At 48.7% G+C, this 24807-nt stretch overlaps 13 non-coding genes across 13 annotated transcripts; all 13 read left to right on the top strand.

Annotated features, from left to right (window-relative positions):
* The first annotated feature begins 113 nt into the window (after positions 1 to 113).
* On the top strand, positions 114 to 187 carry TRNAS-GGA (transfer RNA serine (anticodon GGA)). The gene has a single exon. It is a non-coding gene; the product is annotated as a tRNA-Ser (tRNA).
* A 1888-nt stretch (positions 188 to 2075) lies between these two features.
* TRNAL-CAA (transfer RNA leucine (anticodon CAA)) lies at positions 2076 to 2149 on the top strand. The gene has a single exon. It is a non-coding gene; the product is annotated as a tRNA-Leu (tRNA).
* Positions 2150 to 4529: 2380 nt separating this feature from the next.
* On the top strand, positions 4530 to 4603 carry TRNAS-GGA (transfer RNA serine (anticodon GGA)). Its single transcript has one exon. It is a non-coding gene; the product is annotated as a tRNA-Ser (tRNA).
* A 1888-nt stretch (positions 4604 to 6491) lies between these two features.
* TRNAL-CAA (transfer RNA leucine (anticodon CAA)) lies at positions 6492 to 6565 on the top strand. The gene has a single exon. It is a non-coding gene; the product is annotated as a tRNA-Leu (tRNA).
* A 1889-nt stretch (positions 6566 to 8454) lies between these two features.
* TRNAS-UGA (transfer RNA serine (anticodon UGA)) lies at positions 8455 to 8528 on the top strand. The gene has a single exon. It is a non-coding gene; the product is annotated as a tRNA-Ser (tRNA).
* Positions 8529 to 12378: 3850 nt separating this feature from the next.
* TRNAL-CAA (transfer RNA leucine (anticodon CAA)) lies at positions 12379 to 12452 on the top strand. Its single transcript has one exon. It is a non-coding gene; the product is annotated as a tRNA-Leu (tRNA).
* A 1395-nt stretch (positions 12453 to 13847) lies between these two features.
* Positions 13848 to 13921, top strand: TRNAL-CAA (transfer RNA leucine (anticodon CAA)). The gene has a single exon. It is a non-coding gene; the product is annotated as a tRNA-Leu (tRNA).
* A 1886-nt stretch (positions 13922 to 15807) lies between these two features.
* Positions 15808 to 15881, top strand: TRNAS-GGA (transfer RNA serine (anticodon GGA)). Its single transcript has one exon. It is a non-coding gene; the product is annotated as a tRNA-Ser (tRNA).
* Positions 15882 to 16296: 415 nt separating this feature from the next.
* TRNAL-CAA (transfer RNA leucine (anticodon CAA)) lies at positions 16297 to 16370 on the top strand. Its single transcript has one exon. It is a non-coding gene; the product is annotated as a tRNA-Leu (tRNA).
* A 2375-nt stretch (positions 16371 to 18745) lies between these two features.
* On the top strand, positions 18746 to 18819 carry TRNAS-GGA (transfer RNA serine (anticodon GGA)). The gene has a single exon. It is a non-coding gene; the product is annotated as a tRNA-Ser (tRNA).
* Positions 18820 to 19234: 415 nt separating this feature from the next.
* Positions 19235 to 19308, top strand: TRNAL-CAA (transfer RNA leucine (anticodon CAA)). The gene has a single exon. It is a non-coding gene; the product is annotated as a tRNA-Leu (tRNA).
* Positions 19309 to 21688: 2380 nt separating this feature from the next.
* On the top strand, positions 21689 to 21762 carry TRNAL-CAA (transfer RNA leucine (anticodon CAA)). Its single transcript has one exon. It is a non-coding gene; the product is annotated as a tRNA-Leu (tRNA).
* Positions 21763 to 24631: 2869 nt separating this feature from the next.
* TRNAS-UGA (transfer RNA serine (anticodon UGA)) lies at positions 24632 to 24705 on the top strand. The gene has a single exon. It is a non-coding gene; the product is annotated as a tRNA-Ser (tRNA).
* The last annotated feature ends 102 nt before the right edge of the window (positions 24706 to 24807 follow it).

Genomic DNA, 24807 nt, shown 5'->3' with positions numbered 1-24807 from the left:
CAGAACGTGCTACGTCCGCCGCTATAGGTCGAGGGTGGCGCTGGTGAACACTCTAAAGGTTCGCTTACACCCAATGAACATAAATTCCCACGAGAGCAGCAGATTGGACAGCCGTCGCCGTAGCTCAGTTGGTAAGAGCACCGGACGGGATATTCGGAGGTCGTGGCTTCGGATCCCACCGGCGGCATGGTTGTTTTTTTTGTTGCATTATAAGTATTTTCTTTAAGCGATTTAATAATCTAAGTACTATAATATCCCACTGGTAAGCACAACACATAAAAAACATTCCCCTATGCACCTTGTTTCGGTGACTGTTGTCTCCCTTCATAGGTTTGTCAAACGGGCCCATCATTTCTTTTAACTTACCTGCTAATAGCTTAGCGAGGGTCTCGGTTCTGGCAGTCTTGATGCCATAGGTAGATTAAGAGGGCTCTCGCACAGTTTCCGCCCTCGTCCTTAGATGACGTTCCACGTCACGCTCGCGGTATTACAGGACGTGCTACGTCCGCCGCTAAGGTCGAGGGTGGCGCTGGTGAACACTCTCAAGGTTCTCTTACACCCAATGAACATAAATACCTAAGAGAGCAGCAGATTGGACAGCCGTCGCCGTAGCTCAGTTGGTAAGAGCACCGAGCGCGATATTCGGAGGTTGTGGGTTCTGATCCCACCGGCGGCATGGTTGTTTTTTCTGCTGCTTTATAAGTAATTTTCTTTAAGCGATTTATTAATCTAAGTACTACAATATCCCACTGATAAGCACAACACATAAAAAAACATTCCCCTATGCACCTTGGTTTCGGTGACTGTTGGCTCCCTTCATAGGTTTGTAAAACGGGCCCCTCATTTCCTTTCTCTTACCTGCTAATAGCTTAACGAGGGTCTCGCTTCTGGCAGTCTTGACGCCATAGGTAGCTTAAGAGGGCTCTCGCACAGTTTCCGCCCTCGCCGTTAGGTGACGTTCCACGTCACGCTCGCTGTATTACAGGACGTGCTACGTCCGCCGCTAAGGTCGAGGGTGGCGCTGGTGAACACTCTCAAGGTTCCCTTACACCCAATGAACATAAATACCCACGAGAGCAGCAGATTGGACAGCCGTCGCCGTAGCTCAGTTGGTAAGAGCACCGGACGCGATATTCGGAGGTCGTTGGTTAGGATCCCACCGGCGGCATGGTTGTTTTTCAGGCGCTTTATAAGTAATTTTCTTTAAGCAATTTACTAATATAAGTACTATAATATCCCACTGATCAGCACAACGCATAAAAAACATTCCCCTATGCACCTTGGCTTCGGTGACTGTTGGCTCCCTTCATAGGTTTGTCAAAGGGGCCCATCATTTCCTTTAACTTACCTGCTAATAGCTTAACGAGGGTCTTGGTTCTGGCAGTCTTGACGCCATAGGTAGCTTAAGAGGGCTCTCGCACAGTTTCCGCCCTCGCCGTTAGGTGACGTTCCACGTCACGCTCGCTGTATTACAGGACGTGCTACGTCCGCCGCTAAGGTCGAGGGTGGCGCTGGTGAACACTCTCAAGGTTCGCTTACACCCAATGAACATAAATACCCACGAGAGCAGCAGATTGGACAGCCGTCGCCGTAGCTCAGTTGGTAAGAGCACAGGACGCGATATTCGGAGGTCGTGGGTTCGGATCCCACCGGCGGCATGGTTGTTTTTCAGGCGCTTTATAAGTAATTTTCTTTAAGCGATTTACTAATATAAGTACTATAATATCCCACTGATCAGCACAACGCATAAAAAACATTCCCCTATGCACCTTGGTTTCGGTGACTGTTGGCTCCCTTCATAGGTTTGTCAAACGGGCCCCTCCTTTCCTTTAACTTACCTGCTAATAGCTTAACGAGGGTCTCGGTTCTGGCAGTCCTGATGCCATATGTAGCTTAAGAGGGCTCTCGCACAGTTTCCGCCCTCGTCCTTTGATGACGTTCCACGTCACGCTCGCAGTATTGCAGAACGTGCTACGTCCGCCGCTATAGGTCGAGGGTGGCACTGGTGAACACTCTCAAGGTTCGCTTACACCTAATGAACATAAATACCCACGAGAGCAGCAGATTGGACAGCCGTCGCCGTAGCTCAGTTGGTAAGAGCACCGAACGCAATATTCGGAGGTCGTGGGTTCGGATCCCACCGGCGGCATGGTTGTTTTTCTGCTGCTTCATAAGTAAGTTTCTTTAAGCGATTTATTATTATAAGTACTATAATATCCCACTGATAAGCACAACACATAAAAACATTCCCCTATGCACCTTGGTTTCGGTGACTGTTGTCTCCCTTCATAGGTTTTTTCAAACGGGCCCATCATTTCTTTTAACTTACCTGCTAATAGCTTATCGAGGGTCTGGGTTCTGGGAGTCTTGATGCCATAGGTAGCTTAAGAGGGCTCTCGCACAGTTTCCGCCCTCGCCGTTAGATTACGTTCCACATCACGCTCGCGGTTTACAGGACGTTCTCGTCCGCCGCTATGGTCGAGGGTGGCGCTGGTGAACACTCTCAAGGTTCGCTTACACCCAATGAACATAAATGCCCACGAGAGAAGCAGATTGGACAGCCGTTGCCGTAGTTCAGTTGGTAAGAGCACCGGAAGCGATATTCTGCGGTCGTGGGTTCGGATCCTACCGGCGGCATGGTTGTTTTTTCTGCTGCTTTATAAGTAATTTTCTTTAAGCGATTTATTAATCTAAGTACTATATTATCCCACTGGTAAGCACAACACATAAAAAACATTCCCCTATGCACCTTGGTTTCGGTGACTGTTGGCTCCCTTCATAGGTTTGTCAAACGGGCCCCTCATTTCCTTTAACATACCTGCTAATAGCTTAGCGAGGGTCTCGGTTCTGGCAGTTTTGATGCCATAGGTAGTTTATGAGGGCTCTCGCACAGTTTCCGCCCTCGCCGTTAGGTGACGTTCCACGTCACGCTCGCGGTATTACAGGACGTGCTACGTCCGCCGTATTGGTCGAGGGTGGCGCTGGTGAACACTCTCAAGGTTCGCTTACACCCAATGAACATAATTACCCACGAGAGCAGCAGATTGGAGATCCGTTGCCGTAGCTCAGTTGGTAAGAGCACCGGACGCGATATTCGGCGGTCGTAGGTTCGGATCCCACTGGCGGCTTGATTGTTTTTTCTGCTGCTTTAAAAGTATATTCTTTAAACGATTTATTAATCTAAGTACTACAATATCCCACTGATAAGCACAACACCTAAAAAAAAAACATTCCCCTATGCACCTTGGTTTCGGTGACTGTTGGCTCCCTTCATAGGTTTGTAAAACGGGCCCCTCATTTCTTTTAACTTACCTGCTAATAGCTTAACGAGGGTCTCGGTTTTGGCAGTCTTCATGCCATAGGTAGCTTAAGAGGGCTCTCGCACATTTTCCGCACTCGTCCTTAGATGACGTTCCACGTCACGCTCGCTGTATTACAGGACGTGCTACATCCGCAGCTAAGGGCGAGGGTGGCGCTGGTGAACACTCTCAAGGTTCGCTTACACCCAATGAACATAAATCCCCACGAAAGCAGCAGATTCGACAGCCGTCGCCGTAGCTCAGTTGGTAAGAGCACCGAACGTGATATTTGGAGGTCGTTGGTTAGGATCCCACCGGCGGCATGGTTGTTTTTCAGGCGCTTTATAAGTAATTTTCTTTAAGCAATTTACTAATATAAGTACTATAATATCCCACTGATCAGCACAACGCATAAAAAACATTCCCCTATGCACCTTGGCTTCGGTGACTGTTGGCTCCCTTCATAGGTTTGTCAAACGGGCCCCTCCTTTCCTTTAACTTACCTGCTAATAGCTTAACGAGGGTCTCGGTTCTGGCAGTCCTGATGCCATAGGTAGCTTAAGAGGGCTCTCGCACAGTTTCCGCCCTCGTCCTTTGATGACGTTCCACGTCACGCTCGCAGTATTGCAGAACGTGCTACGTCCGCCGCTATAGGTCGAGGGTGGCGCTGGTGAACACTCTAAAGGTTCGCTTACACCAAATGAACATAAATTCCCACGAGAGCAGCAGATTGGACAGCCGTCGCCGTAGCTCAGTTGGTAAGAGCACCGGACGCGATATTCGGAGGTCGTGGGTTCGGATCCCACCGGCGGCATGGTTGTTTTTTTTGTTGCATTATAAGTAATTTTCTTTAAGCGATTTATTAATCTAAGTACTATAATATCCCACTCATAAGCACAACACATAAAAAACATTCCCCTATGCACCTTGTTTCGGTGACTGTTGGCTCCCTTCATAGGTTTGTCAAACGGGCCCCTCTTTTCCTTTAACTTACCTGCTAATAGCTTAGCGAGGGTCTCGGTTCTGGCAGTCTTGATGCCATAGGTAGATTAAGAGGGCTCTCGCACAGTTTCCGCTCTCGTCCTTAGATGACGTTCCACGTCACGCTCGCGGTATTACAGGACGTGCTACGTCCGCCGCTAAGGTCGAGGGTGGCACTGGTGAACACTCTCAAGGTTCGCTTACACCCAATGAACATAAATACCCACGAGAGCAGCAGATTGGACAGCCGTCGCCGTAGCTCAGTTGGTAAGAGCACCGGACGGGATATTCGGAGGTCGTGGCTTCGGATCCCACCGGCGGCATGGTTGTTTTTTTTGTTGCATTATAAGTATTTTCTTTAAGCGATTTAATAATCTAAGTACTATAATATCCCACTGGTAAGCACAACACATAAAAAACATTCCCCTATGCACCTTGTTTCGGTGACTGTTGTCTCCCTTCATAGGTTTGTCAAACGGGCCCATCATTTCTTTTAACTTACCTGCTAATAGCTTAGCGAGGGTCTCGGTTCTGGCAGTCTTGATGCCATAGGTAGATTAAGAGGGCTCTCGCACAGTTTCCGCCCTCGTCCTTAGATGACGTTCCACGTCACGCTCGCGGTATTACAGGACGTGCTACGTCCGCCGCTAAGGTCGAGGGTGGCGCTGGTGAACACTCTCAAGGTTCTCTTACACCCAATGAACATAAATACCTAAGAGAGCAGCAGATTGGACAGCCGTCGCCGTAGCTCAGTTGGTAAGAGCACCGAGCGCGATATTCGGAGGTTGTGGGTTCTGATCCCACCGGCGGCATGGTTGTTTTTTCTGCTGCTTTATAAGTAATTTTCTTTAAGCGATTTATTAATCTAAGTACTACAATATCCCACTGATAAGCACAACACATAAAAAAACATTCCCCTATGCACCTTGGTTTCGGTGACTGTTGGCTCCCTTCATAGGTTTGTAAAACGGGCCCCTCATTTCCTTTCTCTTACCTGCTAATAGCTTAACGAGGGTCTCGCTTCTGGCAGTCTTGACGCCATAGGTAGCTTAAGAGGGCTCTCGCACAGTTTCCGCCCTCGCCGTTAGGTGACGTTCCACGTCACGCTCGCTGTATTACAGGACGTGCTACGTCCGCCGCTAAGGTCGAGGGTGGCGCTGGTGAACACTCTCAAGGTTCCCTTACACCCAATGAACATAAATACCCACGAGAGCAGCAGATTGGACAGCCGTCGCCGTAGCTCAGTTGGTAAGAGCACCGGACGCGATATTCGGAGGTCGTTGGTTAGGATCCCACCGGCGGCATGGTTGTTTTTCAGGCGCTTTATAAGTAATTTTCTTTAAGCAATTTACTAATATAAGTACTATATTATCCCACTGATCAGCACAACGCATAAAAAACATTCCCCTATGCACCTTGGCTTCGGTGACTGTTGGCTCCCTTCATAGGTTTGTCAAAGGGGCCCATCATTTCCTTTAACTTACCTGCTAATAGCTTAACGAGGGTCTTGGTTCTGGCAGTCTTGACGCCATAGGTAGCTTAAGAGGGCTCTCGCACAGTTTCCGCCCTCGCCGTTAGGTGACGTTCCACGTCACGCTCGCTGTATTACAGGACGTGCTACGTCCGCCGCTAAGGTCGAGGGTGGCGCTGGTGAACACTCTCAAGGTTCGCTTACACCCAATGAACATAAATACCCACGAGAGCAGCAGATTGGACAGCCGTCGCCGTAGCTCAGTTGGTAAGAGCACAGGACGCGATATTCGGAGGTCGTGGGTTCGGATCCCACCGGCGGCATGGTTGTTTTTCAGGCGCTTTATAAGTAATTTTCTTTAAGCGATTTACTAATATAAGTACTATAATATCCCACTGATCAGCACAACGCATAAAAAACATTCCCCTATGCACCTTGGTTTCGGTGACTGTTGGCTCCCTTCATAGGTTTGTCAAACGGGCCCCTCCTTTCCTTTAACTTACCTGCTAATAGCTTAACGAGGGTCTCGGTTCTGGCAGTCCTGATGCCATATGTAGCTTAAGAGGGCTCTCGCACAGTTTCCGCCCTCGTCCTTTGATGACGTTCCACGTCACGCTCGCAGTATTGCAGAACGTGCTACGTCCGCCGCTATAGGTCGAGGGTGGCACTGGTGAACACTCTCAAGGTTCGCTTACACCTAATGAACATAAATACCCACGAGAGCAGCAGATTGGACAGCCGTCGCCGTAGCTCAGTTGGTAAGAGCACCGAACGCAATATTCGGAGGTCGTGGGTTCGGATCCCACCGGCGGCATGGTTGTTTTTCTGCTGCTTCATAAGTAAGTTTCTTTAAGCGATTTATTATTATAAGTACTATAATATCCCACTGATAAGCACAACACATAAAAACATTCCCCTATGCACCTTGGTTTCGGTGACTGTTGTCTCCCTTCATAGGTTTTTTCAAACGGGCCCATCATTTCTTTTAACTTACCTGCTAATAGCTTATCGAGGGTCTGGGTTCTGGGAGTCTTGATGCCATAGGTAGCTTAAGAGGGCTCTCGCACAGTTTCCGCCCTCGCCGTTAGATTACGTTCCACATCACGCTCGCGGTTTACAGGACGTTCTCGTCCGCCGCTATGGTCGAGGGTGGCGCTGGTGAACACTCTCAAGGTTCGCTTACACCCAATGAACATAAATGCCCACGAGAGAAGCAGATTGGACAGCCGTTGCCGTAGTTCAGTTGGTAAGAGCACCGGAAGCGATATTCTGCGGTCGTGGGTTCGGATCCTACCGGCGGCATGGTTGTTTTTTCTGCTGCTTTATAAGTAATTTTCTTTAAGCGATTTATTAATCTAAGTACTATATTATCCCACTGGTAAGCACAACACATAAAAAACATTCCCCTATGCACCTTGGTTTCGGTGACTGTTGGCTCCCTTCATAGGTTTGTCAAACGGGCCCCTCATTTCCTTTAACATACCTGCTAATAGCTTAGCGAGGGTCTCGGTTCTGGCAGTTTTGATGCCATAGGTAGTTTATGAGGGCTCTCGCACAGTTTCCGCCCTCGCCGTTAGGTGACGTTCCACGTCACGCTCGCGGTATTACAGGACGTGCTACGTCCGCCGCTATGGTCGAGGGGGGCGCTGGTGAACACTCTCAAGGTTCGCTTACACCCAATGAACATAATTACCCACGAGAGCAGCAGATTGGAGAGCCGTCGCCGTAGCTCAGTTGGTAAGAGCACCGAGCGCGATATTCGGAGGTTGTGGGTTCTGATCCCACCGGCGGCATGGTTGTTTTTTCTGCTGCTTTATAAGTAATTTTCTTTAAGCGATTTATTAATCTAAGTACCACAATATCCCACTGATAAGCACAACACATAAAAAAAACATTCCCCTATGCACCTTGGTTTCGGTGACTGTTGGCTCCCTTCATAGGTTTGTCAAACGGGCCCCTCATTTCTTTTAACTTACCTGCTAATAGCTTAACGAGGGTCTCGGTTTTGGCAGTCTTCATGCCATAGGTAGCTTAAGAGGGCTCTCGCACATTTTCCGCACTCGTCCTTAGATGACGTTCCACGTCACGCTCGCTGTATTACAGGACGTGCTACGTCCGCCGCTAAGGTCGAGGGTGGCGCTGGTGAACACTTTTAAGGTTCGCTTACACCCAATGAACATAAATACCCACGAAAGCAGCAGATTCGACAGCCGTCGCCGTAGCTCAGTTGGTAAGAGCACCGAACGTGATATTTGGAGGTCGTTGGTTAGGATCCCACCGGCGGCATGGTTGTTTTTCAGGCGCTTTATAAGTAATTTTCTTTAAGCGATTTACTAATATAAGGGCTATAATATCCCACTGATCAGCACAACGCATAAAAAACATTCCCCTATGCACCTTGGTTTCGGTGACTGTTGGCTCCCTTCATAGGTTTGTCAAACGGGCCCCTCCTTTCCTTTAACTTACCTGCTAATAGCTTAACGAGGGTCTCAGTTCTGGCAGTCTTGATGCCATAGGTAGCTTAAGAGGGCTCTCGCACAGTTTCCGCCCTCGTCCTTTGATGACGTTCCACGTCACGCTCGCAGTATTGCAGAACGTGCTACGTCCGCCGCTATAGGTCGAGGGTGGCGCTGGTGAACACTCTCAAGGTTCGCTTACACCCAATGAACATAAATACCCACGAGAGCAGCACATTGGACAGCCGTCGCCGTAGCTCAGTTGGTAAGAGCACCGGACGTGATATTCGGCGGTCGTGGGTTCGGATCCCACCGGCGGCATGGTTGTTTTTTCTGCTGCTTTATAAGTAATTTTCTTTAAGCGATATTTTAATCTAAGTACTACAATATCCCACTGATAAGCACAACACATAAATAAACATTCCCCTATGCACCTTGGTTTCGGTGACTGTTGGCTCCCTTCATAGGTTTGTCAAACGGGCCCCTCATTTCCTTTAACTTCCCTGCTAATAGCTTAGCGAGGGTCTCGGTTCTGGCAGTCTTGATGCCATAGGTAGATTAAGAGGGCTCTCGCACAGTTTCCGCCCTCGTCCTTAGATGACGTTCCACGTCACGCTCGCGGTATTACAGGACGTGCTACGTCCGCCGCTAAGGTCGAGGGTGGCACTGGTGAACACTCTCAAGGTTCGCTTGCACCCAATGAACATAAATACCCACGAGAGCAGCAGATTGGACAGCCGTCGCCGTAGCTCAGTTGGTAAGAGCACCGAACGCGATATTCGGAGGTCGTGGGTTCGGATCCCACCGGCGGCATGGTTGTTTTTCTGCTGCTTTATAAGTAATTTTCTTTAAGCGATTTATTATTCTAAGTACTATAATATCCCACTGATAAGCACAACACATAAAAACATTCCCCTATGCACCTTGGTTTCGGTGACTGTTGTCTCCCTTCATAGGTTTGTCAAACGGGCCCCTCATTTCCTTTAACTTACCTGCTAATAGCTTAACGAGGGTCTGGGCTCTGGGAGTCTTGATGCCATAGGTAGCTTAAGAGGGCTCTCGCACAGTTTCCGCCCTCGCCGTTAGATTACGTTCCACATCACGCTCGCGGTTTACAGGACGTGCTACGTCCGCCGCTATGGTCGAGGGTGGCGCTGGTGAACACTCTCAAGGTTCGCTTACACCCAATGAACATAAATGGCCACGAGAGAAGCAGATTGGACAGCCGTTGCCGTAGTTCAGTTGGTAAGAGCACCGGACGCGATATTCTGCGGTCGTGGGTTCGGATCCTACCGGCGGCATGGTTGTTTTTTCTGCTGCTTTATAAGTAATTTTCTTTAAGCGATTTTTTAATCTAAGTACTACAATATCCCACTGATAAGCAAAACACATAAATAAACATTCCCCTATGCACCTTGGTTTCGGTGACTGTTGGCTCCCTTAATAGGTTTGTCAAACGGGCCCCTCATTTCCTTTAAGTTACCTGCTTATAGCTTAACGAGGGTCTCGGTTCTGGCAGTCTTGATGTCATAGGTAGCTTAAGAGGGCTCTCGCACAGTTTCCGCCCTCGCCGTTAGATGACGTTCCACGTCACTCTCGCGGTATTACAGGACGTGCTACATCCGCCTCTATGGTCGAGGGTGGCGCTGGTGAACACTCTCAAGGTTCGCTTACACCCAATGAACATAAATACCCACGAGAGCAGCAGATTGGACAGCCGTCGCCATAGCTCAGTTGGTAAGAGCACCGGACGCGATATTCGGAGGTCGTGGGTTCGGATCCGACCGGTGGCATGGTTGTTTTTTCTGTTGCTTTATAAGTAATTTTCTTTAAGCGATTTATTAATCTAAGTACTATAATATCCCACTGGTAAGCACAACACATAAAAAAAAATTCCCCTATGCACCTTGGTTTCGGTGACTATTGGCTGCCTTCATAGGTTTGTCAAAAGGGCCCCTCATTTGCTTTAACTTACCTGCTAATAGCTTAACGAGGGTCTTGGTTCTGGCAGTCTTGATGCCATAGGTAGCTTAAGAGGGCTCTCGCACAGTTTCCGCCCTCGCCGTTAGATGACGTTCCACGTGACGCTCGCGGTATTACAGGACGTGCTACGTTCGCCTCTATGGTTGAGGTTGGCGCTGGTGAACACTCTCAAGGTTCGCTTACAACCAATGAACATAAATACCCACTTGAGCATCAGATAGGACAGCCGTCGCTGTAGCTCAGTTGGTAAGAGCACCGGACGCGATATTCGGAGGTCGTGGGTTCGGATCCCACCGGCGGCATGGTTGTTTTTTTGCTTTATAAGTATTTTCTTTAAGCTATTTATAAATCTAGGTACTACAATATTCCACTGATAAGCACAACACATAAAAAACATTCCCCTATGCACCTCGGTTTCGGTGACTGTTGGCTCCCTTCATAGGTTTGTCAAACGGGCCCCTCATTTCCTTTAACTTACCTGCTAATAGCTTAACGAGGGTCTCCGTTCTGGCAGTCTTGATGCCATAGGTAGCTTAAGAGGGCTCTCGCGCAGTTTACGCCCTCGTCTTTAGATGACGTTCCACGTCACGCTCGCGGTATTACAGGACGTGCTACGTCCGCCGCTATGGTCGAGGGTGGCGCTGGTGAACACTCTCAAGGTTCTCTTACACCCAATGAACATAAATACCCACGAGAGCAGCAGATTGGACAGCCGTCGCCGTAGCTCAGTTGGTAAGAGCACCGAGCGCGATATTCTGAGGTTGTGGGTTCTGATCCCACCGGCGGCATGGTTGTTTTTCTGCTGCTTTATAAGTAATTTTCTTTAAGCGATTTATTAATCTAAGTACTACACTATCCCACTGATAAGCACAACACATAAAAAAAAACATTCCCCTATGCACCTTGGTTTCGGTGACTGTTGGCTCCCTTCATAGGTTTGTCAAACGGGCCCCTCATTTCCTTTAACTTACCTGCTAATAGCTTAACGAGGGTCTTGGTTCTGGCAGTCTTGACGCCATAGGTAGCTTAAGAGGGCTCTCGCACAGTTTCCGCCCTCGCCGTTAGGTGACGTTCCACGTCACGCTCGCTGTATTACAGGACGTGCTACGTCCGCCGCTAAGGTCGAGGGTGGCGCTGGTGAACACTCTCAAGGTTCGCTTACACCCAATGAACATAAATACCCTCGAGAGCAGCAGATTGGACAGCCGTCGCCGTAGCTCAGTTGGTAAGAGCACAGGACGCGATATTCGGAGGTCGTGGGTTCGGATCCCACAGGCGGCATGGTTGTTTTTCAGGCGCTTTATAAGTAATTTTCTTTAAGCGATTTACTAATATAAGTACTATAATATCCCACTGATCAGCACAACGCATAAAAAACATTCCCCTATGCACCTTGGTTTCGGTGACTGTTGGCTCCCTTCATAGGTTTGTCAAACGGGCCCCTCCTTTCCTTTAACTTACCTGCTAATAGCTTAACGAGGGTCTCGGTTCTGGCAGTCCTGATGCCATAGGTAGCTTAAGAGGGCTCTCGCACAGTTTCCGCCCTCGTCCTTTGATGACGTTCCACGTCACGCTCGCAGTATTGCAGAACGTGCTACGTCCGCCGCTATAGGTCGAGGGTGGCGCTGGTGAACACTCTAAAGGTTCGCTTACAGCCAATGAACATAAATTCCCACGAGAGCAGCAGATTGGACAGCCGTCGCCGTAGCTCAGTTGGTAAGAGCACCGGACGGGATATTCGGAGGTCGTGGGTTCGGATCCAACCGGCGGCATGGTTGTTTTTTCTGTTGCATTATAAGTAATTTTCTTTAAGCGATTTAATAATCTAAGTACTATAATATCCCACTGGTAAGCACAACACATAAAAAACATTCCCCTATGCACCTTGTTTCGGTGACTGTTGGCTCCCTTCATAGGTTTGTCAAACGGGCCCCTCTTTTCCTTTAACTTACCTGCTAATAGCTTAGCGAGGGTCTCGGTTCTGGCAGTCTTGATGCCATAGGTAGATTAAGAGGGCTCTCGCACAGTTTCCGCCCTCGTCCTTAGATGACGTTCCACGTCACGCTCGCGGTATTACAGGACGTGCTACGTCCGCCGCTAAGGTCGAGGGTGGCACTGGTGAACACTCTCAAGGTTCGCTTACACCTAATGAACATAAATACCCACGAGAGCAGCAGATTGGACAGCCGTCGCCGTAGCTCAGTTGGTAAGAGCACCGAACGCAATATTCGGAGGTCGTGGGTTCGGATCCCACCGGCGGCATGGTTGTTTTTCTGCTGCTTCATAAGTAAGTTTCTTTAAGCGATTTATTATTATAAGTACTATAATATCCCACTGATAAGCACAACACATAAAAACATTCCCCTATGCACCTTGGTTTCGGTGACTGTTGTCTCCCTTCATAGGTTTGTCAAACGGGCCCATCATTTCTTTTAACTTACCTGCTAATAGCTTAACGAGGGTCTGGGTTCTGGGAGTCTTGATGCCATAGGTAGCTTAAGAGGGCTCTCGCACAGTTTCCGCCCTCGCCGTTAGATTACGTTCCACATCACGCTCGCGGTTTACAGGACGTTCTCGTGCGCCGCTATGGTCGAGGGTGGCGCTGGTGAACACTCTCAAGGTTCGCTTACACCCAATGAACATAAATGCCCACGAGAGAAGCAGATTGGACAGCCGTTGCCGTAGTTCAGTTGGTAAGAGCACCGGAAGCGATATTCTGCGGTCGTGGGTTCGGATCCTACCGCCGGCATGGTTGTTTTTTCTGCTGCTTTATAAGTAATTTTTGTTTAAGCGATTTATTAATCTAAGTACTATATTATCCCACTGGTAAGCACAACACATAAAAAACATTCCCCTATGCACCTTGGTTTCGGTGACTGTTGGCTCCCTTCAGAGGTTTGTCAAACGGGCCCCTCATTTCCTTTAACATACCTGCTAATAGCTTAGCGAGGGTCTAGGTTCTGGCAGTTTTGATGCCATAGGTAGTTTATGAGGGCTCTCGCACAGTTTCCGCCCTCGCCGTTAGGTGACGTTCCACGTCACGCTCGCGGTATTACAGGACGTGCTACGTCCGCCGCTATGGTCGAGGGTGGCGCTGGCGAACACTCTAAAGGTTCGCTTACACCCAATGAACATAAATTCCCACGAGAGCAGCAGATTGGACAGCCGTCGCCGTAGCTCAGTTGGTAAGAGCACCGGACGGGATATTCGGAGGTCGTGGGTTCGGATCCGACCGGCGGCATGGTTGTTTTTTCTGTTGCATTATAAGTAATTTTCTTTAAGCGATTTAATAATCTAAGTACTATAATATCATACTGGTAAGCACAACACATAAAAAACATTCCCCTATGCACCTTGTTTCGGTGACTGTTGGCTCCCTTCATAGGTTTGTCAAACGGGCCCCTCTTTTCCTTTAACTTACCTGCTAATAGCTTAACGAGGGTCTCGGTTTTGGCAGTCTTCATGCCATAGGTAGCTTAAGAGGGCTCTCGCACATTTTCCGCACTCGTCCTTAGATGACGTTCCACGTCACGCTCGCTGTATTACAGGACGTGCTACGTCCGCGGCTAAGGGCGAGGGTGGCGCTGGTGAACACTCTCAAGGTTCGCTTACACCCAGTGAACATAAATCCCCACGAAAGCAGCAGATTCGACAGCCGTCGCCGTAGCTCAGTTGGTAAGAGCACCGAACGCAATATTCGGTGGTCGTGGGTTCGGATCCCACCGGCGGCATGGTTGTTTTTCTGCTGCTTTATAAGTAAGTTTCTTTAAGCGATTTATTATTCTAAGTACTATAATATCCCACTGATAAGCACAACACATAAAAACATTCCCCTATGCACCTTGGTTTCGGTGACTGTTGTCTCCCTTCATAGGTTTGTCAAACGGGCCCCTCATTTCTTTTAACTTACCTGCTAATAGCTTAACGAGCGTCTGGGTTCTGGGAGTCTTGATGCCATAGGTAGCTTAAGAGGGCTCTCGCACAGTTTCCGCCCTCGCCGTTAGATTACGTTCCACATCACGCTCGCGGTTTACAGGACGTGCTACGTCCGCCGCTAAGGTCGAGGGTGGCGCTGGTGAACACTCTCAAGGTTCGCTTACACCCAATGAACATAAATACCCACGAGAGCAGCAGATTGGACAGCCGTCGTCGTAGCTCAGTTGGTAAGAGCACCGAACGCGATATTCGGAGGTCGTGGGTTCGGATCCCACCGGCTGCATGGTTGTTTTTTTTGCTGCTTTATAAGTAATTTTCTTTAAGCGATTTATTAATCTAAGTACTATAATATCCCACTGGTAAGCACAACACATAAAAAACATTCCCTTATGCACCTTGTTTCGGTGACTGTTGGCTCCCTTCATAGGTTTGTCAAACGGGCCCCTCTTTTCCTTTAACTTACCTGCTAATAGCTTAGCGAGGGTCTCGGTTCTGGCAGTCTTGATGCCATAGGTAGATTAAGAGGGCTCTCGCACAGTTTCCGCCCTCGTCCTTAGATGACGTTCCACGTCACGCTCGCGGTATTAGAGGACGTGCTACGTCCGCCGCTAAGGTCGAGGGTGGCACTGGTGAACACTCTCAAGGTTCGCTTACACCCAATGAACATAAATACCCTCCAGAGCAGCAGATTGGACAGCCGTCGCCGTAGCTCAGTTGGTAGGAGCACCGGACGCGATATTCGGAGGTCATGGGTTCGGATCCCACCGGCGGCATGGTTGTTTCTTCTGCTGCTTTATAAGTAATTTTCTTTGAGCGATTTATTATTTTAAGTACTATATGATCCCACTGATAAGCCAAACACAAAAAAAACATTCCCCTATGCACCTTGGTTTCGGTGACTGTTGGCACCCTTCATAGGTTTGTCAAACGGGCCCTTCATTTCCTTTAACTTATCTGCTAATAGCTTAACCAGGATCTTGGTTCTGGCAGTCTTGATGGCATAGGTAGCTTACGAGGGCTCTCGCACATTTTCCGCACTCGTCCTTAGATGACGTTCCACGTCACGCTCGCTGTATTACAGGACGTGCTACGTCCGCCGCTAAGGTCGAGGGTGGCGCTGGTGAACACTCTCAAGGTTCGCTTACACCCAATGAACATAAATACCCACGAAAGCAGCAGATTCGACAGCGGTCGCCGTAGCTCAGTTGGTAAGAGCACCGAACGTGATATTGGGAGGTCGTTGGTTAGGATCCCACCGGCGGCATGGTTGTTTTTCAGGCGCTTTATAAGTAATTTTCTTTAAGCGATTTACTAATATATGTACTATAATATCCCACTGATCAGCACAACGCATAAAAAACATTCCCCTATGCACCTTGGTTTCGGTGACTGTTGGCTCCCTTCATAGGTTTGTCAAACGGGCCCCTCCTTTCCTTTAACTTACCTGCTAATAGCTTAACGAGGGTCTCGGTTCTGGCAGTCCTGATGCCATATGTAGCTTAAGAGGGCTCTCGCACAGTTTCCGCCCTCGTCCTTTGATGACGTTCCACGTCACGCTCGCAGTATTGCAGAACGTGCTACGTCCGCCGCTATAGGTCGAGGGTGGCGCTGGTGAACACTCTAAAGGTTCGCTTACACCCAATGAACATAAATTCCCACGAGAGCAGCAGATTGGACAGCCGTCGCCGTAGCTCAGTTGGTAAGAGCACCGGACGGGATATTCGGAGGTCGTGGCTTCGGATCCCACCGGCGGCATGGTTGTTTTTTCTGTTGCATTATAAGTATTTTCTTTAAGCGATTTAATAATGTAAGTACTATAATATCCCACTGGTAAGCACAACACATAAAAAACATTCCCCTATGCACCTTGTTTCGGTTACTGTTGTCTCCCTTCATAGGTTTGTCAAACGGGCCCATCATTTCTTTTAACTTACCTGCTAATAGCTTAGCGAGGGTCTCGGTTCTGGCAGTCTTGATGCCATAGGTAGATTAAGAGGGCTCTCGCACAGTTTCCGAACTCGTCCTTAGATGACGTTCCACGTCACGCTCGCGGTATTACAGGACGTGCTACGTCCGCCGCTAAGGTCGAGAGTGGCACTGGTGAACACTCTCAAGGTTCGCTTACACCTAATGAACATAAATACCCACGAGAGCAGCAGATTGGACAGCCGTCGCCGTAGCTCAGTTGGTAAGAGCACCGAACGCAATATTCGGAGGTCGTGGGTTCGGATCCCACCGGCGGCATGGTTGTTTTTCTGCTGCTTCATAAGTAAGTTTCTTTAAGCGATTTATTATTATAAGTACTATAATATCCCACTGATAAGCACAACACATAAAAACATTCCCCTATGCACCTTGGTTTCGGTGACTGTTGTCTCCCTTCATAGGTTTTTTCAAACGGGCCCATCATTTCTTTTAACTTACCTGCTAATAGCTTATCGAGGCTCTGGGTTCTGGGAGTCTTGATGCCATAGGTAGCTTAAGAGGGCTCTCGCACAGTTTCCGCCCTCGCCGTTAGATTACGTTCCACATCACGCTCGCGGTTTACAGGACGTTCTCGTCCGCCGCTATGGTCGAGGGTGGCGCTGGTGAACACTCTCAAGGTTCGCTTACACCCAATGAACATAAATGCCCACGAGAGAAGCAGATTGGACAGCCGTTGCCGTAGTTCAGTTGGTAAGAGCACCGGAAGCGATATTCTGCGGTCGTGGGTTCGGATCCTACCGGCGGCATGGTTGTTTTTTCTGCTGCTTTATAAGTAATTTTCTTTAAGCGATTTATTAATCTAAGCACTATATTATCCCACTGGTAAGCACAACACATAAAAAACATTCCCCTATGCACCTTGGTTTCGGTGACTGTTGGCTCCCTTCATAGGTTTGTCAAACGGGCCCCTCATTTCCTTTAACATACCTGCTAATAGCTTAGCGAGGGTCTCGGTTCTGGCAGTTTTGATGCCATAGGTAGTTTATGAGGGCTCTCGCACAGTTTCCGCCCTCGCCGTTAGATTACGTTCCACATCACGCTCGCGGTTTACAGGACGTTCTCGTCCGCCGCTATGGTCGAGGGTGGCGCTGGTGAACACTCTCAAGGTTCGCTTACACCCAATGAACATAAATGCCCACGAGAGAAGCAGATTGGACAGCCGTTGCCGTAGCTCAGTTGGTAAGAGCACCGAACGCGATATTCGGAGGTCGTGGGTTCGGATCCCACCGGCTGCATGGTTGTTTTTTTTGCTGCTTTATAAGTAATTTTCTTTAAGCGATTTATTAATCTAAGTACTATAATATCCCACTGGTAAGCACAACACATAAAAAACATTCCCTTATGCACCTTGTTTCGGTGACTGTTGGCTCCCTTCATAGGTTTGTCAAACGGGCCCCTCTTTTCCTTTAACTTACCTGCTAATAGCTTAGCGAGGGTCTCGGTTCTGGCAGTCTTGATGCCATAGGTAGATTAAGAGGGCTCTCGCACAGTTTCCGCCCTCGTCCTTAGATGACGTTCCACGTCACGCTCGCGGTATTAGAGGACGTGCTACGTCCGCCGCTAAGGTCGAGGGTGGCACTGGTGAACACTCTCAAGGTTCGCTTACACCCAATGAACATAAATACCCTCCAGAGCAGCAGATTGGACAGCCGTCGCCGTAGCTCAGTTGGTAGGAGCACCGGACGCGATATTCGGAGGTCATGGGTTCGGATCCCACCGGCGGCATGGTTGTTTCTTCTGCTGCTTTATAAGTAATTTTCTTTGAGCGATTTATTATTTTAAGTACTATATGATCCCACTGATAAGCCAAACACAAAAAAAACATTCCCCTATGCACCTTGGTTTCGGTGACTGTTGGCACCCTTCATAGGTTTGTCAAACGGGCCCTTCATTTCCTTTAACTTATCTGCTAATAGCTTAACCAGGATCTTGGTTCTGGCAGTCTTGATGGCATAGGTAGCTTACGAGGGCTCTCGCACATTTTCCGCACTCGTCCTTAGATGACGTTCCACGTCACGCTCGCTGTATTACAGGACGTGCTACGTCCGCCGCTAAGGTCGAGGGTGGCGCTGGTGAACACTCTCAAGGTTCGCTTACACCCAATGAACATAAATACCCACGAAAGCAGCAGATTCGACAGCGGTCGCCGTAGCTCAGTTGGTAAGAGCACCGAACGTGATATTGGGAGGTCGTTGGTTAGGATCCCACCGGCGGCATGGTTGTTTTTCAGGCGCTTTATAAGTAATTTTCTTTAAGCGATTTACTAATATATGTACTATAATATCCCACTGATCAGCACAACGCATAAAAAACATTCCCCTATGCACCTTGGTTTCGGTGACTGTTGGCTCCCTTCATAGGTTTGTCAAACGGGCCCCTCCTTTCCTTTAACTTACCTGCTAATAGCTTAACGAGGGTCTCGGTTCTGGCAGTCCTGATGCCATATGTAGCTTAAGAGGGCTCTCGCACAGTTTCCGCCCTCGTCCTTTGATGACGTTCCACGTCACGCTCGCAGTATTGCAGAACGTGCTACGTCCGCCGCTATAGGTCGAGGGTGGCGCTGGTGAACACTCTAAAGGTTCGCTTACACCCAATGAACATAAATTCCCACGAGAGCAGCAGATTGGACAGCCGTCGCCGTAGCTCAGTTGGTAAGAGCACCGGACGGGATATTCGGAGGTCGTGGCTTCGGATCCCACCGGCGGCATGGTTGTTTTTTCTGTTGCATTATAAGTATTTTCTTTAAGCGATTTAATAATGTAAGTACTATAATATCCCACTGGTAAGCACAACACATAAAAAACATTCCCCTATGCACCTTGTTTCGGTGACTGTTGTCTCCCTTCATAGGTTTGTCAAACGGGCCCATCATTTCTTTTAACTTACCTGCTAATAGCTTAGCGAGGGTCTCGGTTCTGGCAGTCTTGATGCCATAGGTAGATTAAGAGGGCTCTCGCACAGTTTCCGAACTCGTCCTTAGATGACGTTCCACGTCACGCTCGCGGTATTACAGGACGTGCTACGTCCGCCGCTAAGGTCGAGAGTGGCACTGGTGAACACTCTCAAGGTTCGCTTACACCTAATGAACATAAATACCCACGAGAGCAGCAGATTGGACAGCCGTCGCCGTAGCTCAGTTGGTAAGAGCACCGAACGCAATATTCGGAGGTCGTGGGTTCGGATCCCACCGGCGGCATGGTTGTTTTTCTGCTGCTTCATAAGTAAGTTTCTTTAAGCGATTTATTATTATAAGTACTATAATATCCCACTGATAAGCACAACACATAAAAACATTCCCCTATGCACCTTGGTTTCGGTGACTGTTGTCTCCCTTCATAGGTTTTTTCAAACGGGCCCATCATTTCTTTTAACTTACCTGCTAATAGCTTATCGAGGCTCTGGGTTCTGGGAGTCTTGATGCCATAGGTAGCTTAAGAGGGCTCTCGCACAGTTTCCGCCCTCGCCGTTAGATTACGTTCCACATCACGCTCGCGGTTTACAGGACGTTCTCGTCCGCCGCTATGGTCGAGGGTGGCGCTGGTGAACACTCTCAAGGTTCGCTTACACCCAATGAACATAAATGCCCACGAGAGAAGCAGATTGGACAGCCGTTGCCGTAGTTCAGTTGGTAAGAGCACCGGAAGCGATATTCTGCGGTCGTGGGTTCGGATCCTACCGGCGGCATGGTTGTTTTTTCTGCTGCTTTATAAGTAATTTTCTTTAAGCGATTTATTAATCTAAGCACTATATTATCCCACTGGTAAGCACAACACATAAAAAACATTCCCCTATGCACCTTGGTTTCGGTGACTGTTGGCTCCCTTCATAGGTTTGTCAAACGGGCCCCTCATTTCCTTTAACATACCTGCTAATAGCTTAGCGAGGGTCTCGGTTCTGGCAGTTTTGATGCCATAGGTAGTTTATGAGGGCTCTCGCACAGTTTCCGCCCTCGCCGTTAGGTGACGTTCCACGTCACGCTCGCGGTATTACAGGACGTGCTACGTCCGCCGCTATGGTCGAGGGTGGCGCTGGTGAACACTCTCAAGGTTCGCTTACACCCAATGAACATAATTACCCACGAGAGCAGCAGATTGGAGATCCGTTGCCGTAGCTCAGTTGGTAAGAGCACCGGACGCGATATTCGGCGGTCGTAGGTTCGGATCCCACTGGCGGCTTGATTGTTTTTTCTGCTGCTTTAAAAGTATATTCTTTAAACGATTTATTAATCTAAGTACTACAATATCCCACTGATAAGCACAACACATAAAAAAAAAACATTCCCCTATGCACCTTGGTTTCGGTGACTGTTGGCTCCCTTCATAGGTTTGTAAAACGGGCCCCTCATTTCTTTTAACTTACCTGCTAATAGCTTAACGAGGGTCTCGGTTTTGGCAGTCTTCATGCCATAGGTAGCTTAAGAGGGCTCTCGCACATTTTCCGCACTCGTCCTTAGATGACGTTCCACGTCACGCTCGCTGTATTACAGGACGTGCTACATCCGCAGCTAAGGGCGAGGGTGGCGCTGGTGAACACTCTCAAGGTTCGCTTACACCCAATGAACATAAATCCCCACGAAAGCAGCAGATTCGACAGCCGTCGCCGTAGCTCAGTTGGTAAGAGCACCGAACGTGATATTTGGAGGTCGTTGGTTAGGATCCCACCGGCGGCATGGTTGTTTTTCAGGCGCTTTATAAGTAATTTTCTTTAAGCAATTTACTAATATAAGTACTATAATATCCCACTGATCAGCACAACGCATAAAAAACATTCCCCTATGCACCTTGGCTTCGGTGACCGTTGGCTCCCTTCATAGGTTTGTCAAACGGGCCCCTCCTTTCCTTTAACTTACCTGCTAATAGCTTAACGAGGGTCTCGGTTCTGGCAGTCCTGATGCCATAGGTAGCTTAAGAGGGCTCTCGCACAGTTTCCGCCCTCGTCCTTTGATGACGTTCCACGTCACGCTCGCAGTATTGCAGAACGTGCTACGTCCGCCGCTATAGGTCGAGGGTGGCGCTGGTGAACACTCTAAAGGTTCGCTTACACCAAATGAACATAAATTCCCACGAGAGCAGCAGATTGGACAGCCGTCGCCGTAGCTCAGTTGGTAAGAGCACCGGACGCGATATTCGGAGGTCGTGGGTTCGGATCCCACCGGCGGCATGGTTGTTTTTTTTGTTGCATTATAAGTAATTTTCTTTAAGCGATTTATTAATCTAAGTACTATAATATCCCACTCATAAGCACAACACATAAAAAACATTCCCCTATGCACCTTGTTTCGGTGACTGTTGGCTCCCTTCATAGGTTTGTCAAACGGGCCCCTCTTTTCCTTTAACTTACCTGCTAATAGCTTAGCGAGGGTCTCGGTTCTGGCAGTCTTGATGCCATAGGTAGATTAAGAGGGCTCTCGCACAGTTTCCGCTCTCGTCCTTAGATGACGTTCCACGTCACGCTCGCGGTATTACAGGACGTGCTACGTCCGCCGCTAAGGTCGAGGGTGGCACTGGTGAACACTCTCAAGGTTCGCTTACACCCAATGAACATAAATACCCACGAGAGCAGCAGATTGGACAGCCGTCGCCGTAGCTCAGTTGGTAAGAGCACCGAACGCAATATTCGGAGGTCGTGGGTTCGGATCCCACCGGCGGCATGGTTGTTTTTCTGCTGCTTTATAAGTAAGTTTCTTTAAGCGATTTATTATTCTAAGTACTATAATATCCCACTGATAAGCACAACACATAAAAACATTCCCCTATGCACCTTGGTTTCGGTGACTGTTGTCTCCCTTCATAGGTTTGTCAAACGGGCCCCTCATTTCTTTTAACTTACCTGCTAATAGCTTAACGAGGGTCTGGGTTCTGGGAGTCTTGATGCCATAGGTAGCTTAAGAGGGCTCTCGCACAGTTTCCGCCCTCGCCGTTAGATTACGTTCCACATCACGCTCGCGGTTTACAGGACGTGCTACGTCCGCCGCTAAGGTCGAGAGTGGCGCTGGTGAACACTTTCAAGGTTCGCTTACACCCAATGAACATAAATACCCACGAGAGCAGCAGATTGGACAGCCGTCGCCGTAGCTCAGTTGGTAAGAGCACCGGACGCGATATTCGGCGGTCGTGGGTTCGGATCCCACCGGGGGCATGGTTGTTTTTGCTGCTGCTTTATAAGTATTTCCTTTAAGGTATTTATTAATATAAGTACTACAATATCCCACTGATAAGCACAACACATAAAAAACATTCCCGTATGCACCTTGGTTTCGGTGACTGTTGGCTCCCTTCATAGGTTTGTCAAACGGGCCCCTCATTTCTTTTAACTTACCTGCTAATAGCTTAACGAGGGTCTCGGTTCTGGCAGTCTTGATGCCATAGCTAGCTTAAGAGGGCTCTCGCACAGTTTCCGCCCTCGCCGTTAGATGACGTTCCACGTCACGCTCGCGGTATTACAGGATGTGCTACGTCCGCCGCTATGGTCGAGGGTGGCGCTGGTGAACACTCTCAAGGTTCTCTTACACCCAATGAACATAAATACCCACGAGAGCAGCAGATTGGACAGCCGTCGCCGTAGCTCAGTTGGTAAGAGCACCGAGCGCGATATTCGGAGGTTGTGGGTTCTGATCCCACCGGCGGCATGGTTGTTTTTTCTGCTGCTTTATAAGTAATTTTCTTTAAGCGATTTATTAATCTAAGTACCACAATATCCCACTGATAAGCACAATACATAAAAAAACATTCCCCTATGCACCTTGGTTTCGGTGACTGTTGGCTCCCTTCATAGGTTTGTCAAACGGGCCCCTCATTTCCTTTAACTTACCTGCTAATAGCTTAACGAGGGTCTTGGTTCTGGCAGTCTTGACACCATAGGTAGCTTAAGAGGGCTCTCGCACAGTTTCCGCCCTCGCCGTTAGGTGACGTTCCACGTCACGCTCGCTGTATTACAGGACGTGCTACGTCCGCCGCTAAGGTCGAGGGTGGCGCTGGTGAACACTCTCAAGGTTCGCTTACACCCAATGAACATAAATACCCACGAGAGCAGCAGATTGGACAGCCGTCGCCGTAGCTCAGTTGGTAAGAGCACCGGACGCGATATTCGGAGGTCGTTGGTTCGGATCCCACCGGCGGCATGGTTGTTTTTTCTGTTGCTTTAAAGTAATTTTTTTAAGCGATTTATTAATCTAAGTACTATAATATCCCACTGGTAAGCACAACACATAAAAAAACATTCCCCTATGCACCTTGGTTTCGGTGACTGTTGGCTCCCTTCATAGGTTTGTCAAACGGGCCCTTCATTTCCTTTAACATACCTGCTAATAGCTTAGGGAGGGTCTCGGTTCTGGCAGTTTTGATGCCATAGGTAGCTTATGAGGGCTCTCGCACAGTTTCCGCCCTCGCCGTTAGGTGACGTTCCACGTCACGCTCGCGGTATTACAGGACGTGCTACGTCCGCCGCTATGGTCGAGGGGGGCGCTGGTGAACACTCTCAAGGTTCGCTTACACCCAATGAACATAATTACCCACGAGAGCAGCAGATTGGAGAGCCGTTGCCGTAGCTCAGTTGGTAAGAGCACCGGACGCGATATTCGGCGGTCGTAGATTCGGATCCCACTGGCGGCTTGATTGTTTTTTCTGCTGCTTTATAAGTATATTCTTTAAACGATTTATTAATCTAAGTACTACAATATCCCACTGATAAGCACAACACATAAAAAAAACATTCCCCTATGCACCTTGGTTTCGGTGACTGTTGGCTCCCTTCATAGGTTTGTCAAACGGGCCCCTCATTTCTTTTAACTTACCTGCTAATAGCTTAACGAGGGTCTCGGTTTTGGCAGTCTTCATGCCATAGGTAGCTTAAGAGGGCTCTCGCACATTTTCCGCACTCGTCCTTAGATGACGTTCCACGTCACGCTCGCTGTATTACAGGACGTTCTACGTCCGCCGCTAAGGTCGAGGGTGGCGCTGGTGAACACTTTTAAGGTTCGCTTACACCCAATGAACATAAATACCCACGAAAGCAGCAGATTCGACAGCCGTCGCCGTAGCTCAGTTGGTAAGAGCACCGAACGTGATATTTGGAGGTCGTTGGTTAGGATCCCACCGGCGGCATGGTTGTTTTTCAGGCGCTTTATAAGTAATTTTCTTTAAGCGATTTACTAATATAAGGGCTATAATATCCCACTGATCAGCACAACGCATAAAAAACATTCCCCTATGCACCTTGGTTTCGGTGACTGTTGGCTCCCTTCATAGGTTTGTCAAACGGGCCCCTCCTTTCCTTTAACTTACCTGCTAATAGCTTAACGAGGGTCTCAGTTCTGGCAGTCTTGATGCCATAGGTAGCTTAAGAGGGCTCTCGCACAGTTTCCGCCCTCGTCCTTTGATGACGTTCCACGTCACGCTCGCAGTATTGCAGAACGTGCTACGTCCGCCGCTATAGGTCGAGGGTGGCGCTGGTGAACACTCTCAAGGTTCGCTTACACCCAATGAACATAAATACCCACGAGAGCAGCACATTGGACAGCCGTCGCCGTAGCTCAGTTGGTAAGAGCACCGGACGTGATATTCGGCGGTCGTGGGTTCGGATCCCACCGGCGGCATGGTTGTTTTTTCTGCTGCTTTATAAGTAATTTTCTTTAAGCGATATTTTAATCTAAGTACTACAATATCCCACTGATAAGCACAACACATAAATAAACATT

This window comes from Amblyomma americanum, chromosome 1, assembly GCF_052857255.1.
Source record: "Amblyomma americanum isolate KBUSLIRL-KWMA chromosome 1, ASM5285725v1, whole genome shotgun sequence".
Lineage (NCBI taxonomy): Eukaryota > Metazoa > Arthropoda > Arachnida > Ixodida > Ixodidae > Amblyomma > Amblyomma americanum.
This window is presented reverse-complemented; position numbering and strand designations above follow the sequence as displayed.